General features: G+C 36.7%; 1 pseudogene; it reads left to right on the top strand.

Annotated features, from left to right (window-relative positions):
* The first annotated feature begins 630 nt into the window (after positions 1–630).
* Positions 631–14,548, top strand: LOC118880628 (annotated as a pseudogene).
* Positions 14,549–14,938: the final 390 nt, after the last annotated feature.

The following is a 14,938-nucleotide window of genomic DNA, read 5'->3' as shown; positions in this document are numbered from 1 at the left end:
ACCAGTGAGCCAGCACTATCCTTGGGGCCCCCAGAGCTCTGCAGCCAACAGCCTAGTGACCTGGCCCTACCCATTGGTGGCCAAAAGACTCTGCACAAGACAGAGCCTGGCAACCAACCAGACCGGGAGCCAGTCACACCTACAAGACCACCCACAGTACTCAGTCCATCACAAAAGAAGGACCCACACTGCCCACATAGGGGGCATCCCTAGAACATGTAGCTCTGCTGGCCAGAAAGTAGTGCACTGCTGGGATGCATGGGATATCTCCTACAAAAGGCCATTTCTCCAAGGCTGGGAAACATAACCAACCTACCAAATACATAGAAATAAAAATAGCAAATTAGGTGAAATGAGGTAACAGGAGAATATATTCCAAACAAAGGAACAAGATAAAATCCCAGAACTAAGTGAAATGCAGATAAGTGATTTACCCAATAAAGAGTTCAAGGTAAAGATGCTCAGAGAACTCAGGAGAAGATTGAAAGAACAGAGTGAGAAGTTAGAAGTTTTTAACAGAGTTAGAAAATATAAAGAAGTAACAAACAGAGATGAAGAACGCAATAGTGGAAATAGAATATACACTAGAAGGAATCGACAGGAGATAAGACAATACAGAAGAGCGGATCCATGAGCTGGAAGAGTCCTAAACAGGATCAACTGAAAGAGGACCACATCAAGACACACTGTAATTAAAATGGAAATAAATAAAGATAAGGAGAGACTCTTTAAAGCAGAAAGGGAAAAGCAACAAGTTACATACAAGGAACTCCTATAAAGCTATTAGCTGACGTTTCTGCAAAAACTTTACAGGTCATAAGGGAGTGGTACTATATATTTAAAGAGATGAACGGGAAGAACCTACAACAAAGACTACCTGGCAAGTCTTTCATTCATACTTGATGGAAAGAACAAAAATTTCACAGACAAGCAAAAGCTATTGATAAAAGAGTTCAGGATCACTAAATCAGCTCTACAAGAAATGTTAAATGGACTTCCTAAGCAAAAAAGGAAAGACCACAACTAGAAATATAAAAATTATGAAGGGAAAAACTCATTAGTAAAGGCAAATATACAGTAAAGGTAGTAAATCAACCACATATAAAGCTAGTAGAAAGGTTAAAAGACAAAAGTAGTAAAACTATATATAACCACAAGAAGTAGTTAAGGGATACACAAACAAAAAGATGTAAAATATGATGTTAAAAACAGGAAATGTGGGTTGGGAGGAATGCAGAGTTGTTAAAATGTGTTTGAACCTAAGAGATCAGTAACTTAAAATAACTATACACACACACACAGACACACACACACACACATACATATATGACTCTACAAGAGACTCACATCAGATCTAAAGACACAAACAAACTGAAAGTGAGGGGATGGAAAAAGTTATTCCATGTAAATGGAAATGAAAAGAAAGCCAGGTTAGCAATACTTATACCAGACAAAATAGACTTTAAAACATAGATTATAACAAAAGACAAAGAAGGACATTACATAATGATCAAAGGATCAATCCAAGAAGTAGTTACAACAATTGTAAATATATATGCACCCAACATAGAAGCACCTAAATACATAAAGCAAATATTAATAGACATAAAGGGGGAAATTGACAGAAACACAATAATAGTAGGGGACTTTAACAGCCCACTTAAATCAATGGATAGATCATCCAGACAGAAAATCAATAAGAAAACACTAACCTTAAATGACATATTAGACCAGATAAACTTTATATATATATATATATATATATATATATATATATATATATATATATAAACATTCCTTCCAAAAGCAGCAGAATACACATTCTTTTCAAGTGCATATGGAACATTCTCTAGGATGGATCACATGCTAGGCCACAAAACAAGCCTCAGAAAACTTAAGAAAATTGAAATCATCTCAAGCATCTTTTCCTTCCACAACACTGAGACAAGAAATCGACTACGAGAAAATAATTGCAAAAAACACAAACACAAGGAAGCTAAATGATATGCACTAAACAACCAATGGATCCCTGAAGAAATTAAAAAATACCTGTAGACAAATGAAAACAGAAACACAATGATCCAAAGTCTTTGGGATGGGGCAAAAGCAGTTCTAAGAGGGACATTTATACTGATACAAACCTACCTCAGGAAACAAGAAAAATCTCAAATAAACAACCTAACCTTACACCTAAAGGAACTAGAAAACAAGAACAAACAAAACTCAAAGTTAGTATAAGGAAAGAAATCATAAAGATCAGAGCAGAAATAAATAGAGATTAAGAAGACAATAGAAAAACTGTTAAATTAAGAGCTGGTTCTTTGAAAAGTTAAACAAAATTGATAAACTTTTAGACAGACACATCTAGAAAAAAAGAAAGAGGGCTCAAATCAATAAAATTAGAAATGAAAAAGGAGAAGTTACAACCAACAGCACAGAAATACAAAGGATCATAAGAGATAAATATGTACAATTATATGCCAATCAAATGGACAATCTGAAGGAAATGGACAAGTTCCTAGAAATGTACAGTCTCCCAAGACTGAACCAGGAAGAAACAGAAAATATGAACAAATTACCAGTAGTGAAATTGAATCAGTAATTAAAAAAAAAAAAAGAACCTCTCAACAACCAAAGTCCAGGACCAGATGGCTTCACAGGTGAATTCTACCAAACATTTAGAGAAGAGTTAATGCCTATGCTTCTCAAACTATTCCAAAAAGTTCCACAGGAAGGTACACTTTCAAAGTCATTCTGACAAGCTAGCATCATCCTCATAACAAAACTAGGCAAAGATACTGCAAAAAAAAAGAAAATTACAGGTCAATTTCACTATGAACATAGATGTAAAATCCCTCAAAAGAATATTAGCAAGCCGGCTCTTGATCACACATGATCAAGTGGAATTCATTCCAGGTATACAACAATGGTTCAATGTCTGCAAATCAATCAATGTGATATACCACATTAACAAATTACAGAATAAAAATCATATGATCATCTCAATGGATGCAGAAAAAGCTTTGACAAAATTCGCCATGCATTTATAATAAAAACTCTCCACAAGGTGGGTATAGAGAGAATATACTTCAACATAACAAAGGCCATCTATGACAATCCCATGACTAACATCACACTCAAAGGTGAAAAGCTGAAACATTTCTTCTAAGATCAGAAACAAGACAAGGATGCCCACTCTTGCCATTTTTATTCAGTATAGTATTGGAAGTCCTAGCCATAGCAATCAGACAAGGAAAAGAAATAAAAGGAATCCAAATGGGAGAGGAAGGAGTAAAACTGTCACTATTTGCAGATGACATGATACTATACATAGAAAATCCTAAAGATGCCACCAAAAAAAACCCCACTAGAGCTCATTAATGAATTCTGTAAAGTTGCATGATACAAAATTAACATACAGAAATCTTGCATTTCTATACATTAACAACAAATTATCAGAAAGAGAAATTAAGAAAACAATCCTATTTACCATCACATCGAAAAGAATAAAATACATAGAAATAAATCTAACTAAGGAGGTAAATATCTGTACTCAGAAAACTCTTAGACACTGATGAAAGAAATTGAAGATGACACAAAGAGATGGAAAGATATACCATGTTCATGGATTGGAAGAATTAATATTGTGAAAATGACCATACTACCCAAGGCAATCTACAAATTCAAAGCAATCCTACCAAAATACTAACGGCATTTTTCACAGAACTAGAACAAATAATTCTAAAATGTGTATGGAACCACAAAAAAACATGAATAGCCAAAACAATCTTGAGAAAGAAGAACAAAAATGGAGGCATCACATTCCGTGATTTCAAACTATACTACAAAGGTACAGTATCAAAACAGCATGGTATTGGCACAAAAACAGATACATAGATCAACAGAACAGATTAGAGAGCCCAGAAATAAACCCAAACTTATATGGGCAATTAATCTATGAAAAAGGAGACAAGAATATACAGTGGGAAAAAAACAGCCTCTTCACTAAATGGTGTTGGGAAAACCAGACAACTACATGCAAAAGAATCAAATGGACTGTTCTCTCACACCATGCACAAAAATACATTTAAGTCTTTAATCCATTTTGAATTTAAGACCTGAAACCATAAAACTGTTAGAAGAAAACATAGGCAGTAAGGTCTTTGACATCAGTCTTAGTAATATTTTTTTGGATCTGTCTCTTCAGGCAAGGGAAACAAAGCAAAAATAAACAAATGGAACTACGTCAAACTAAAAGCTTTGCACAGCAAAGGAAACTCTCAAAGAAACAAAAAGGCTGTCTACTGAATGGGAGAAGATATTTGCAAACAATATGTTCAATAAGGGGTTAATATCCAAAATACAGAAAGAATTCATACAACTCAACATCAACAAAAAACAAAACAAACAAACAAACAAAAAGAACAACAACAAAATACCAACCCAATTAAAAATGGGCAGAGGATGTGAATAGACATTTTTTCAAGGAAAACATATAGCTGGCCAACAGGCATATGAAAAGATGTTCAACATCACTAATCATCAGGGAAATGAAAATCAAAACCACAATGAGATATCACCTCACACCTGTCAGAATGGCTATTAATAAAAAGACAGCAAGTAGAAAGTGATGGCAAGGATGTGGAGAAAAGGGAATCCTTGTTCACTGTTGGTGGGAATGTAAATTGGTGCAGCATCTATGGAAAATAGTATGGATATGCCTCAAAAAGTTAAAATAGAACTACCATATGATCCAGCAATTCTACTCCTGGGTATTTATCTGAAAAAAGACAAAAACACTAGTTGGAAAAGGTATATGCACCCCAATTCATTGCAGCATTATTTACAATAGCCAAGATATGGAAGCAACCTAATTGCCCCCACTGATAGATGAATGGATAAAGAATATGTGGTATAATGTGGACACAGCATTCCTTCTCCCCTCGGCCCCTAACTCCCTCCTGCCCCCTTTAGGCATTAAAGTCACTTCCTCAGAAAGGTCTTCCCCACCCAACACGCTCATTTAAATTATATCCCCTTCCCTCTCCCTGTGCCCCATACTGTTCCTTCATAATATCACAATTTAAAATGATATATTTATTTGTGAAAAAAAAAAAAAAAAAAAGAATATGTGGTATATATATAGAATGGAATATTACTCAACCATAAAAAATAATGAAATCTTGCCATTTGTGACAACATGACTAGACCCAGAGGGTATCATATTAAATGAAATAAGTCAGACAGAGAAAGACAAATACTGTATGATTTCACTTATATGTGGAATCTAAAAAACAAGTGAATAAACAACACAACAGAAACAGCATTATAGCTACAGGAAAAAAACAAAACGAAACAAAAAAACAACAGATGGTTACCAGAGGAGAAGGGAGTCGGGGGAGGGAAGAAATAGGTGACAGAGATTGAGGTACAAACTTCCAGTTTTAAAATACATGACCCACAGGGATGAAATGTACAGCATGGGGAATATAGTCAATAATGAAAAAACATTGTATGGTGACGGATGGTAACTAGAATGATCACAGTGATCATTTTGTAATGTATAGAAATATTGAATCACTATGTTGTATAACAGGAACTAAGATAGCATTGTAGGTCAAGTATACTTCAAAACAAACAAGCAAACTCAGAGAAAAAGAGATCAGATTTGTGGTTACCAGAGGCAGGTGGTCAGGAGAGGGGGAACTGCATGAAAGGTACAAACTCCCAGTTATACGATAAATAAGTACTAGGGATGTGATGTACAACATAATAAATACAATGAACACTGCTGTATGTTACATTTGAAAGTTGTTAAGACAGTAAATCCTAAGAGTTCTCATCATAAGGAAAAAATTTTTTTCTATTTCTTTAATTTTGTATTTATATGAGATGATAGATGTTCACTAAACTTACTGTGATAATCATTTCATGATGTATGTAAGTCAAATCATTACGCTGTACACCTTAAACATATACAGGGCTGTATGTCAAGTATATCTCAATAAAACTGAAAGAAAAGAAAGAAAGAGAGAGAGAAGAAAGGAAGGAAGGAAGGAAGGAAAGAAAGAAAGAGGGAAGGAGGGAGGGAGGGAAGACAGAAGGAAGGGATGGAGGGAGGGAGGAAGGAAGTCACCAAAAAAAAAAGAAAGTATTAAATAGAGACACATCTGGCATGTATAGATACATGGCTTCTGATCTCCTCACCTGGGTTTTATGATTTCACTACCTACTACATGGTTACGTTTTTGTTACAACTAAATATGTATGAAAAGGTAAATTGGAAAAGCTATTTGTCAGCACAATTTGTCTTAAACGCATGAATTTTATTTATTTTTAAAATTAATTAATTAATTAATTTTTTTTGTTTTTTGGCTGCGTTGGGTCTTCTCTACTGCGCATGGGCTTTCTCTAGTTGCAGCGAGCGGGGGCTACTCTTTGTTGTGGTGCTCAGGCTTCTCATTGTGGTGGCTTCTCTTGTTGCAAAGCACAGGCTCTAGGCACACGGGCTTCCATAGTTGTGGCACGTGGGCTCAGTAGTTGTGGCTCGCAGGCTCTAAAATGCAGGCTCAGTAGTTGTAACGCATGGGATTAGGTGCTCCACAGCATGTGAGATCTTCCTGGACCAGGGCTCGAACCGGTGTCCCCTGCACTGGCAGGTGGATTCTTAACCACTGCACCACCAGGGAAGTCCCTTAAACTCTTAAATTTTAAAAAGGGAAAAGTAGCTGAGTTTTGAGTTTTCTGTGAATCAGCATTTCTCTAGATGTGTTCCATGGAGGACTAATTATACAGACTATTTAAAGGTGGTATATTTTTAAAGGGTCCCATTAACAAATAAGTTTGAGAAAAGCGAGGTGGAATTAAGTAAAAACAGGATTCTTTTTTGCATACCTCTAAGCCTTTGCTATGTAAATGAATACTGTGAATCTCCAAGATGAGAGTAGGTTATGCAATATTTTTAAAGCTTATTGGGATGGAGCACTGAAGTTTCTCCCGGAGCATGCCCTGGATGCACAGTTTGGAAAACCTGGAAAATTAAGAGCTTAACTGATGACTGACATCAGAATGTTGTTCCCTGCTCTCCCCTGTTAGAAGATCCCACCCCTCAAACATGGTCAAAGTCCTCTCCAAACCTCTCTCATGGATTGTAAGCTGTATTAGGTCCACATTTAAACGAGTTTAATATCTCTGACTACTGGTGGGTTTAGCTTCAAGCACAGTTGTTACAGGCAACATTACTAATAGCATTGTCACTCCTAAAATAGGGTTCATAGGTTATAATAGTAAACCCACACCAAATGTTAGCAATGTGCCATTCACTCTTTTGATGCAATATAATCTGTACCTACAGATGAAAGCATTGACACCCAGAGGGGTTAAAGGAACCGCTGTTTAAACACTGCCTCTCATATCTAGGTACCATATAGACATGGCATGAAATTCTATTGTAATATGGACATGACCAGCATCAGTTCAATTTGATACAAATTCATAATAGGATGAGCACAAATTAATGTCACAATCTATTACAACTGATCTCAGATCAATGCTACATTTTCCCCTATTGATTATTATGTTGTAACAGAAGCATACTGGCAAAATATTCTCAATGAAAATTAATGTTAATGCAGCAGGAATGATATAATCAATGCCAAGATACAAAAAATTAGTAATCCATTAGGTATCTCTTACAGTCTTTTGAACTAAATTGGTTATAAAATTCATAATGTTATTTTTAAGCTATACAATATCAAAGTGAGATTTTTTTTTCTGGCAACTTCTATAAATCAAGTGAATATACATTAAAGTTGTATATGACACCAAGCGGTAAGAAGACTTACAATTTCCTTCGGCTTTTGTTAATGCCTGTAAGTCCACATGTGTTTTGCACAATGAACATTAATGTATAAAACTACATGTGTTTTTATAAATAAGCATTAAATTTAAGACTTTTAAAGTCTTTTTTTTTAACATCTTTATTGAGTATAATTGCTTTACAACGGTGTGTTAGTTTCTGCTGTATAACAAAGTGAATCAGCTATACATATACATGTGTTCCCATATCTCCTCCCTCTTGCATCTCCCTCCCACCCTCCCTATCCCACTCCTCTAGGTGGTCACAAAGCACCAAGCTGATCTCCCTGTGTTATGTGGCTGCTTCCCACTAGCTATTTTACATTTGGTAGTGTATATATGTCCATGCCACTCTCTCACTTCATCCCTGTTTACCCTTCCCCCTCCCCTTGTCCTCAAGTCCATTCTCTATGTCTGTGTCTTTATTCCTGTCCTGCCCCTATGTTCTTCAGAACCATTTTTCTTAGATTCTATATATATGTGTTAGCATACGGTATTTGTTTTTCTCTTTCTGACTTACTTCACTCTGTATGACAGTCTCTAGGTCCATCCACCTCACTACAAATAACTCAATTTCATTTCTTTTCATGGCTGAATAATATTCCATTGTATATATGTACCACATCTTCTTTATCCATTCACCTGTCAGTGGACACTTATGTTGCTTCAATGTCCTGGCTATTGTAAATAGTGCTGCAATGAACATTGTGGTACATGACTCTTTTTGAATTATGGTTTTCTCAGGGTATATGCCCAGTAGTGGGATTGCTGGGTCATATGGTAGTTCTATTTTTAATTTTTTGAGGAGCCTCCATACTGTTCTCCATAGTGGCTGTATCAATTTACATTCCCACCAACAGTGCAAGAGGGTTTCCTTTTCTCCACACCCTCTCCAGCACTTACTGTTTGTAGATTTTTTGATGATGGCCATTCTGACCAGTGTGAGGTGATACCTCAATGTAGTTTTGATTTGCATTTCTCTAATTATTAATGATGTTGAGCATCCTTTCATGTGTTTGTTGGCAATCTGTATATCTTCTTTGGAGAAATAAGACTTTTAAAGTCTTAACTTTAAAAAATTATGCCACTCTGGTACTTTTTCTAACTATTAAAAATTTTAATTGAATATCATAGTGGAGTTTCCAATTGATAACAAAAACAGATCAGATACTCGTATAACCTAGAAGGAATCCAATTGTATTTCAAAGCTACTAGCCTAAGTTTAACACATGCCTTACCTCATGAGTAAGTTTAAGAAATAAGACAAAAACAAAATAAATGAAAAACAGTACTTGAAAATAGAATTCTTCGGAAGAGGAGTAAAAAGATTGTATGCAACCCCCTTTGTCATTAAAGCACAGAGGTAGTGAAAAGAGCTTGGGTTTTTGAGTTAGATTTATGTTCTAATTCCACTTCTGGCTGTTTTACATCAGACTAGTCACTTAACCTCTCTGAGTTATCAATCTATGAATTGATGTTAGCAGCGGAGTGATAATGCAAGGATTAGAAATAACGTTAAGTACCTAGCACATGGTAAGCATTCAGTAAAGTCCTGGAAATACTATCATTACTCAATAAAAGGACCAAATGCTGAAACTTATTTTTTAAAACACTTTGTGTATCTGTTTTAATAAAAAGAGAAGGAAGACCCAGCTAGTGACTGGTCATATGTCTGGAATTTGCTTGGTATGACACAGTGAATCTTAGGAGATTTTTTTCTCCTAGCTTAGCGAAAATCATTAGCCATTAGTCATCTAATCCTTAGAGCAAGCTTTAGAAGGGAGGAGGATGGGGAGGGGAAGAGGAGGAGGAGGAGAGAACTTTAGCAGATTTGGAATGGGTCTGTACAGACAAGGTGGAGGTGAGGAAAAGAAACCCGAGAGATGATTTTTACAAATTTGGTTTACTGCATTCTTTGTCTGTGTCTGTCTCTCTTGTTGCTTGAGAGCAATGTGAGAAAATGGAACTATGTCTCCTTTATCTTGTGTTGGCCACAATGCCCAGCATGGACTTTTAAACATGGTGTTGTAAGTGCTGGGAGTGGGGGAAGAAAGAATGAAGAGGTGAGGGAAAGGAACTTCAGAGAAAGGAAGGAGAAAGAAGTGGATAGATGAGCAAAAAGAAGGAAGATGAGAAGAAAGAAGGAAGGAAGAGGAGGACGAGAAAGTGGTTACTCTCTCAAACAGATCAGAGTAAAACTGCTCCCAACTGTGTTTTCGTGACTTTTTTTTTAACATTTCTTTTACTCAGTTGGTATCTATTCTTTGGTTCACCTGAACTAAGACTAAGAAAGCTTTGTGTAGTTGCGAGTAGAGTTATTGGTGATGGTGTCAGCAGCTACGCCATCTTCCAAGAGATTGGGGCTGGAGCTGTGAGATAGGGGAGCTGCACAGCAATCTGTTACTCACTCACACCCCTGTGTTGGCTAATCCTTTCCTCTAACTCACACTGGCCAATCTAACTGCAGCCTGCTAACATCTAAGGCATAACAAAATCTTATCCATTTCTCTATGTAATCCCTCTGAAAGCCTTTCCTGAACTTCAACCTTTTCGGCTTTATCCACTGGTTTCTGAGATCCTGAATTCTTTCCTTTCAACTCCATTTAATAAATAGCTGTGAAACCTTTTGCTACCAGACTCCCTGCTTCATAACCTTCCTTAATTCCTTTGTCCTGGCTTCCTTACCTGTCACATAAACTTTGAGTCTATCAGTTTTGATCATAGTGCTAAAGAGGCTAAGGCCAAATGTTAAATACCAGAAAAAGCTTATAAATTCGGGCACTCACGAACATTAAAGCATGAAAAGTACCTTAAACAATGACTTAGTACAACCCTTTTATTTTACTGATGAGATCATTAAGGTCCGGAAAGATCAAGTTTTCATAGGAAAAAAACCAACAACTAAACATGGCCACAGAATGACCTTTAATCTTAGGCAATCATCTTGAAAATTCTTGTTTTTTTTATTTCCAGAAGTCAGGCAAGAACGTGGATTACATCACATAATCATTACCCTCTTGCAGGAGGCCAGGAAACCACAAAGCCCTTTTGGGTTCTCTTTCTCTAATTACCAGTACCTTTCTCACTGGAGTATTTGTCTTAATCCTCAACCCCAACTAGCATTTCTTTATTTTGTCACCTGAGGAGGAGAAAAACCATATAAAGGTCTCAGATAGGACATAGAGTATAGTGGTGAGATGCAAGGACCCTAGAGACAGACAAGTTCAAGTCTCAGCTCTTAGTTATCTCCTGGCACTCTTACTTTGGGCCAATTTCTTAACCTCTCTAAGTTTTGTAATGAAAAACAGGGATAAACACCAGGTCCCGCTTTGTAGAGTTTTTCTGAGGGTTAGATGAGCAACACCAACCCAGTCTTCCCCATCACCATCTAGGACCTTATTTGGGACATGTGTCACAAGCCTAAACCCTCCCCTTCTTCACAGCAACTTCCTTGGGTGGAAGAAACCTGGTCTCCTTTCCTGGTCAATGATTTCAACTGGAAACACCTTGGTCCATGAGGTCAGAGATGTTCTAACAATATTGAACTTCAAAAGGGAAGAGATGAGGATCTCAATCCCTTTGATTTCTAAAAGTTTCTTGGCACCCCGTGTAAATATGCCTTCCCTCTTCCCATCCCACATACACCAACCAGCAATCCCTATCTACCAAGAACATAGAGAGGGGTTGCCATTGTCTGACCAAATAAAATCCTATTCCACCACTGTAATACATCTGCATTTCATATATTTGCTTCATCTTTATACTATATCTTTCCTATAGCATGAATCATAAGTATTTGGTTCTACTGTATACTCAATTGCATATTCTTTTTGTTGATTATAATGTAAGAATTTTCATATTGCTACATAAACAGGTAAGCTTGTTACTAAATATCTGCAATTCTGAGAAAAGCCATTAAGTGGTTCTTTCCAGAAAAAGAAGGTCTGGTCCAAGCTGACCTGATATTTCCAAAACCAGAAATGCACTTTTTTGGGATCTACCAGATGCAAAGTATTATATATAGAATGGATAAACTATATTGTATAGCACAAGGAACTATATTTAATATCCTATAATAAACCATAATGAAAAAGAATATGAAAAAAGAAACACTTTTAAATAGCAGTTATTCTTGCTATAAAACATTCCAATGTTTCTTCTCATTGGGCAATCCCACCAAAATGATAATAATATCATTTATTTTGTTACTATTCTGTCCTAAGCATTTTTGCAAGTGTTACTTCATTTATTCCTCATAATCTTATTAGATCAGTATGGTTATGCCCACTTTTCAAATAAGAAAATTGAGGTGCAGCGGATAAAGTATTCTGCAAAATGTCACTCAGCTAGCAGATGAAAGGGCTGGGATTCAAAACAGGTCTATGTGATTCTGTAACTCATGCCTATATCATCTTAATTTACAGAATTCTGCACAAACAAAATGTAAGCCAAAGGGCTTAAAAGGCAACTGTGGCAGAAATTTTTAAACCTAAGACTGTTAAAGTCAGAGCTAGATGGTAGCTGTAGTGGTAAAACTATATTTTATTCAGAAACAGTTACAATGGGGGAAAGAGATCTCAGTATAGAACTGGGCTCAATTCCAAAACAGCATGCACAAGTGGGGATTTCTAGTCAAGGGTGGAGGTCAGGGGGTGGAAAATTACAGAAAGGATTACTTACATTATCTACAAGGGTGAGGGGGATTTCTGCCTAAAGTGACTTGATAGAACTCTTGCTGAAGGCAAGCCAAGGTGATCATATATCACCTGGGGGAAGCTGGGGAATGTGGAATTTTCTATATTGAGGATGACCAGATATCAAGGGTAGGGGGCTCTCTTTAAACCAACTTAGCAAGATTCTTGCTGTGACTGGGTGATGCTGGCCCAACAAGGACAGACACCAAGGTCAAGGCCTAAAGGGTTTAAAGGAGCCTAACTAAGGTTTGGTCAAGGAGAGCCTTTGTCAAGACTCAGCCAGTGACTCTGAAGCTCAATAACTTCTTAGTGGCAGAGAGGACTTAGAGCAGAAAGTCACATGTAATGGGCCACACTTGCCACTGTCTATGAGCTGTTTGGTCGCCTGGATTGTTAGACACCTTGCTTTGTGCTCCCACCAACAATTCAGTACAGTATTGGCTGAGACCACAGAATGGCAGAGCCTATGAAAACTTTCCATGAGACATGCCATGTTCTAGTCTATGTTAAATCCAGTGACAAGCTGAAAGACACGTATAGAGTACAAAAATTGTCAAGGTGACCTTAATCCAGAGGCACCATATTTTATAAGAAAATTTTAAGAGAAAAAGGTAGGCAAGTGGTTAAAGAAGATTCGAGATAGATAGATAGGCAGAAAATTCAGCCATGAGAAAGAAGGAGATCCTACCATTTGCAACAACATGAATGGAACCTGAGGACATTATGCTAAGTGAGAAAAGTCAGAGAAAGATAAAAACTGTACAATATCACTGATATGTGCAATGTAGAAAAGCTGAACTTATAGAAAAAGAGAGTAGAATGGTGATTGCCAGGGGCTGGGGTATGGCGGGAATAGAAGAGATGTTGATCAAAGGGACAAACTTGCAACTAGTAGATAAATAAGTCATAGAGATCTAATGCAGAGTACAGTGAATGTAGACATTATTGTATTATAATCAGCAAACTCACTAAGAGACTAGATCTTAATTATTCCCACCACAAAAAAAATGATAATTAAGTGACATGATAGAGGTGCTAACTATCTCTACAGTGGCAATCATATAAGAATATACAAATGTATCGTATCAACATCTTGTACACCTTAAATTTGCACAATGTTATCTGTCAAATATATTTCAATAAAAAGTAAAATACTTTTTCAAACCAAAAAAGAAGATAGGCATTATAAATGTATGTGTGTATACATATATATGTAGATATAGATATATAAATATATTTATACAAACAGTTTACCCTTGAACAGCATGGGTTTGAACCACACAGGTCCATTTATATTTTCAATAAATATGTACCACAGTACTACATGATCCCTGGTTGGTTGAATCTGCAGATGTTGACCGCAGATACAGAGGGCTGACATTAAAGTTATACATGAAAGTGGCCCTGTTACCTTGGAGAGCTGAAGGGGTCTGGAGATCCTGTGACAGTGCTCTGGGCCGGAGATCTAAACAATCTAAACATTAAACAGTACAGCTGCCTCAAATCCCTGGGAATTTCAGAAGGACTGACACTTCTGAAGCTGTTCCAAATTTTGAAGAGATGTTTGCCATAAGATTCACAGAAGATGACAAAGAGTACCAGGAATACCTGAAAACGCCCTCCTGAGTCCCCTCCAATTGTTGAGGAATGGAATAGCAGAGCTGGTGGGAACCAAAGAAATAGAGGCAATCGGTTGCAAGATAACAGACAGTTTAGAGGTAGGGATAGCAGACGGGGGTGGACAAGTGACAATCGATCCAATCAGTGGCATGGACGATCCTGGGGTAACAATTACCCGCAGCACAGACAAGAACCTTACTACCCCCATCAATATGGACATTATGGTTACAACCAACGGCCTCCCTATGGCTACTACTGATAGAAATGTCAGCAGCTTTTAGTAAAACCATTTACTCTGTTAACATGACAAAAGTTTATGTTGTGTTTTCTGTTGGTCATAGTTTTACATCTGATTGTAGAGAGTGGATTGATTTTTTGGAACTTGAGACTTTTTAAAAATTAGATCTTACTGGAGAGATATGATGGCTGCTGGAAATATCAATAAATACTCCCCTAAAAAGGTTGTGGATTATTATATCGCTTGACTTCTACCTCAGATTCTTCTTTATTTCATGACTTAATAGTGCTTTGAATGTTGTGAATTTTTTCCTTGTTTGACTTTCAGGAGTTCTTTGTTTTACACAGAAATGAAAATTTTACATAGAAAATGCTTGCTTTTACTTTGTAAGGTAAGCAAGTATCCCTAAACTCGGATGTGCTCATTCTTAATATTTTACAGAAATAGTACAATCAGCTCCTAAATGCACAACTATGCTTACTTGTGACATATTGTACACAGTAGTAGTTGAAAGGAAAACTGTTGTAGT

Source organism: Balaenoptera musculus, chromosome 1, assembly GCF_009873245.2.
Source record: "Balaenoptera musculus isolate JJ_BM4_2016_0621 chromosome 1, mBalMus1.pri.v3, whole genome shotgun sequence".
Classification (NCBI taxonomy): domain Eukaryota; kingdom Metazoa; phylum Chordata; class Mammalia; order Artiodactyla; family Balaenopteridae; genus Balaenoptera; species Balaenoptera musculus.
Note: the sequence above shows the minus strand (reverse complement) of the source record. Positions and strands in the feature narration are given on the sequence as shown.